We start from the raw sequence: 5,544 nt of genomic DNA, 5'->3' as shown, positions 1-5,544 counted from the left end.
TAACAGGCGCTGAACCGGCTTGAATGCCATTTTCCTTGACTTAACTCATATGCCTCGTTCTGGGTTGACTGCAGTGTGATTCGTCTGTAATGAATGAGGCCCAAACAAATCGCTGGGAACCCATAGCAGTCACCGAAACTCATCGACAGAGGGTCGAATCTCGCCAACAGGTGGCCGAATCTGACCGTAATAGCCACTGACCTGCGAAGATCGTTGATGCTGGCCGAATCTGGCCTAGATGCCGGCAAACTTCAAGAAAAAAAATTGGAATGACGTCCATCCTCTACCGTCTGACGAGAAGAAGAAAGAGGGACCTCCACCGCCCACCGTTCGATGACCAGAAGGAAGGTGATGTCCCTCCTGTTCTCTGGCAATCGTATCAGCTAGGGCACTCCACCGTCGGACATGCTGATGAGGGCCTTCGTCTGCCACTCAATGAATCAAGAAGCCAATGACTCCTGTCATTCGACAATCGAAAGAAAAATAGGGGAGGGCCCAACGACCTTCCTGAATGGGGAAGCCTTTCCCGACTGGTGCTCTAAAGAACTATGTCGAACCTGATCATTCGGTCACCTAAGCCATACAGTGATCGAAACAGGCAGACGCCCATTCGACGATTAGACCGGGCATCCTCCCATTTGGTGGTTCGAATAGGGGTAAGCCCTGCACCACCCGACGATAGACTTGCGATCAGAAAATTGGGAAAGAGCTCAGTCTACCATTCTGTTCGATCCATAAAGAAAGGAAAGGCCCGACGGCCCTCTTGTCCGGCAAGCTGAATGGGGAAAACCCTTTGCCGCACGGTGGTGATCCAGCGATCACGATGGATCATCACTAAAAGAAACATGAAAGAATACAAAAATTGTATTTTCAACGATTCAACGGGAGCAGTAGTTTTGATACCAATTGTTGGATTTGTAAATCTACCAAAAACTAAAAATGATTGATTTACATGTTCTCACTAAACTGTTGAAATCAAAATTAAAACAAAACTTGATGCGGAAGCATACCTGAATCCATAAGCGCTCCTGTAGATCATTGACAAGTATGATCTTACGGAACCTATATATGTAGCCCCTATTCCTTTCTCTAAACTTTATGAGAGTGATTATTTTCTCTTTATGGTTATGGAGAGCCTCAAAGAGTGGGCCATTATATAAGGTTTGAGGACCATAAACTAATGTGTATTCAATTAAGAGTCTGTCTCCAATTCAGTTCATTACAGAATTGTAGGCAGAACATGTCTCTCTACACAGTGTACCATACCATATGAGATATCACATGGCCCAACCAGATTAGATTACATAAACCGGATCTTAACCTAAGACAGTATATAATGTGTGGTTCAACGTATGTAAGCCCACACAATTTTTCTAACATGTTCTCCCATGTTTCAAAAGAGCCCTAAAAGGTGGTTCAATTTGGTTTGGTTGAGCATGATGGAGCAATCAGTAACTGATGATCTATAATATTCAATCGCCACTACACTTCTCACTTGGAAACCATAAGATATGTGAGAGCGGGTGCCCCATACATGCCTCCTTCATGAGCACAATTATGGTCATATTGTATATAGCTGATCGCTAGTTATATTCAATCCCAACCGCACATCAAACTTGAAAACCTTGGGATATATGATAGTGGGTCCAATTCGCACCTCTAGCAACTGAGATGTGTGGTAGTGAGGGTCTGTAACATCATATATGATATAACAATACCTGCTCTCCATCATGGAAGATATGCGGTGGTGTTGGAATATAAGGTGTAAAACACGCAAAATTTTGATAATTATCAAACTAAATAAAGGATACAATCCTTTGAAATAAATATGATAAAATGATATAGAGTCGATCCAAATGGATCTTGAATCCAAATTGGATCAAATGGATCCAGTATCTGGATTAGGGTACGATGAACGAATTTGGATCCTGGATGGATTTGAAACCCAATTAGAATCCAACTGAATCTTAACGGATCCAAATATGGTTGAATTCCGAACAAGATCCAAAAAAAAAATCTAGTTAGAAGGTTCAAAAGATCTAAAATATAATTTTTATCCAACTCATATTTGAGATTCGTCGAAAACCAATTTGTATATAAGAGAATTAAACAAGGCCAATATTGCAACAAATGGTGTTGTGGTGTTGTGGTAGGATGCACGGTGGTGTGGAACCACAACCCTAGTTCATAACCCCCGTCCGCGGAAAAATCCGAGGAAAACATACATGATAGGGACTTGGACGGATTTTCATAAGAAGATAAAAGAATTATAGTTGCAAGATGGTGCAACTAAAGAGGAATTGGCTTTGCGGTAAGCATGAGGACTTCCCAGGAGGTCACCCATCCTAGTACTACTCTTGCTCAAGTACGCTTAACTTCGGAGTTCTGATGGGATCCGGTGCTTTAGTGTTGGTATGATCGCAACCTTCTCATAAAAAGTTATGATAGTTACGTTATAGTAGATATAAATCCACTATGAACCTGAAGATGCTATAATATTCACTTGTGAGATATGTGTACATTTGAAATTTTCTACTACGCATATACATTAATATTATCTTAAGAATGTTACGTATTGAGGAATGTGACAAATGAATGAGATTGCACTAATGTAATCTTACTGCATATTGGTTATATATGTGGCCAATTGTTAAATGCATATGTTTGATATAATTGCTCAATTAAGGAACACTAGAGTGGCATGATGGTACGATATTGCATTCGTGCATACAAAACTCATGTAGTACTCTGTGTGCACTTACAATACGCATTGACTGCCTAATGATTTTGTGTAAATGTTACCCCCGTATCCGGTGCCAGTTTGTATGTGCTTGTTTAAAAAAAAGGGGAGGGGGGGGGGGAGGGGGGCATTTGACCTGCCATGAGCATGTGAAAGTTTAAAACTGAGCTTACAACTTCGCATAATGCTAATAGTGCCATACGAGCACTTATGAAATGTTAAAGTTGTGGTATGTCATGTGGTAGCATAACCAGTGGGGTACGATATGTATACCCTAACACCAAAACAAAAGCTAAATTAATACATGATCACATAAACGAAAATTTCAGACTCTGGGTATACCTAAAAGACGGTATATGTTAACAGTTTCTATTGGGATTCTGGGTATACCTGAAAGATGATATATGTTATTGGTTTCCCAGGGTTCTGGGTACACCTGAAAGACGGTGTATGTTACTGGACCCAAACTAACAAAAATAGAAAAAAATTATACATATTTAAAATAAATATGAGGGGATTCTGGGTATACCTGAAAGATGGTATATGTTACTAGTTTCCCGGGATACTGGGTATACCTGACAACGGTATATGTTATTGGTTTCCCAGGGCTCTGGGTACACCTGAAAGATGGTGTACGTTACTAGACCCATGGTCTACCTTGGAGAGGGTAGATGGTACAAACTTCGTGGGTCATTCTTGTTTTGTGAGAGCGAAGCGTCTCACCCGGTCTCCAGTCCTCGAAGTTAGGGGGTCAGGACTACCAATGTGTCATAGGTGGTAGATCAAAGTCTTCTACAGAAGTACAGGGTGCATCCTAATTCTAGTTCTAGCCATTGGAGAGTACTCTCTCGGTCGTGAACCGTCCCCTTTGGATATCCGTACGGCTAGTCATACGGGTTATTAAATAATAGACCCCGTGTAGTCTCGCTCCGCTACGATGTCGAATGCCTGTGCGTACCCACAGGGTAATTAACAAGATGAAACATAAAGTTAGTGCATTAAGAAAAAATTCTTCAAGTAGTTGTATAATGCTTGGTGCTGCAATTGTCAAAGTAAGCCGTGATTCCTGTGTTGCATGACTCAAATTGGTTTTCCTTTACAAGAAAAATGTGACAACTTATAAATGATGTGTTGAATATTGGTTTGTGCTTTATGCAAACCTTATATGGAATGCTTTACTTAAGTCAGGTGTACATCTACATAAGTTCCAAAGTTGTTATTACTTATATAAATATGGTTCATGCATATAATGTATCGTGCTTTGATGTTGATGGAAATTAATCATGAAATACTTGACGTTAGTGACCTGTACATTTATCACTTATTAAATGGTTATTAGTTCTATCTAAACATGTTGCATATATACTTGTACACATGACACTGTGCACATTCATATGGATATTATGCTTCTAACTCAGACGTGGTAGTCTGACTCCTTCTGAATTAATATTTTCAGGAAAACAGTATGACGAGCAATTGCGGTCGTCGCTGCGGACAGTGCCATGTGACCATATCTTCTTCGAATGTCCTGAGGAATTCTGACTTGTAATAAATCATTAATTTGTAATTGATAACTTGTAATATTTCAATGCAAGAGTTTATTTTACTTAATGCCTTGAGTCTGTGCTATTACTTGTAACCCGCCCAGATAAATTGACTAAGGATTTAATAAAGCTTTTCCGTTGTTGTTTAGGAAAAAAAGATTTATTCCAAAAAATTTAGGTTAATTATTTGGGGTGTTACAATTATGGTATCAGAGCAGGACAAGAATATATGGTTCATAACCTTTAATTTTGTTTTCTAGTTTGTAAAAAAATGAATTATTACATCATTTTTTAGAAGCTAGATATATTGCTAGGGACACTATTAGACTTAACGATGTTATTATGTAGGTTCTTTGGGAACCAAGATGAATATTTTAATGAAAGGATTCAATGGATTAATTTTAAGTTTAATACTGGATTGGTTTAATCTAGAATGTTATACCAGATCTTAATTCAATACGATCCAGGATATAGAGTCTAACGACTCAAGTTTCGATACGCATTGAATACTGAATCATAGTTGACCCAATTGATATATAGAGGTTATATATATATATATATATATATCACTTTCTAGTAATGAAGGCTATGCCATTAGGGGCTTCAAATAGGGTATTTCGCTACACTAAATAGGACCCTAAAACAAGATGCAAGGTTTATACTTCAATTGGTTTTGAAGTATCACCTAATATAACACACATAGTTAGATACTCCAATCCATTTGATTGGTCTTTTCAACGAATTTCGAGGACGAAATTCTTTTTAGGGGAAAAGGATATAAAACCCGCAAAATTTTGATAATTATCAAACTAAATAAAGGATAAAATCCTTTGAAATAAATACAATAAAATGATATAGAGTCGATCTAAATGGATCTTGAATCCAAACTGGATCAAATTGATCCTGTATCTGGATTCGGGTATGATGAACGAATTCGGATCCTGGATGGATTTGAAACCCAATTAGAATCCAATTGGATCTTAACGGATCCAAATATGGTTGAATTGCGAACAAGATCCAAAAAAAAAAACTAGTTAGATGGTTCAGAAGATCTAAAATATAATTTTTATCCAACTCATATTTGAAATTCGTTGAAAACCAATTTGTATATAAGAGAATTAAACAAGGCCAATATTGCAACAAATGGTGTTGTGGTAGGATGCACGGTGGTGTGGAACCACAACCCTGGTTCATAACCCCCGTCCGTAAAAAAATCTGAGGAAAACTTACATAATAGGGACTTGGACAGATTTTCATAAG

General features: G+C 38.3%; 1 pseudogene; it reads right to left on the bottom strand.

Moving 5' to 3' along the window:
- Nucleotides 1–2,303: 2,303 nt before the first annotated feature.
- LOC149840392 (5S ribosomal RNA) lies at nucleotides 2,304–2,426 on the bottom strand (annotated as a pseudogene).
- Between the last annotated feature and the right edge of the window lie 3,118 nt (nucleotides 2,427–5,544).

This window comes from Nuphar pumila, chromosome 4 (genome assembly GCF_984573655.1).
Source record: "Nuphar pumila chromosome 4, dmNupPumi1.hap1.1, whole genome shotgun sequence".
NCBI classification, from domain to species: Eukaryota; Viridiplantae; Streptophyta; class Magnoliopsida; order Nymphaeales; family Nymphaeaceae; genus Nuphar; species Nuphar pumila.
Note: the sequence above shows the minus strand (reverse complement) of the source record. Positions and strands in the feature narration are given on the sequence as shown.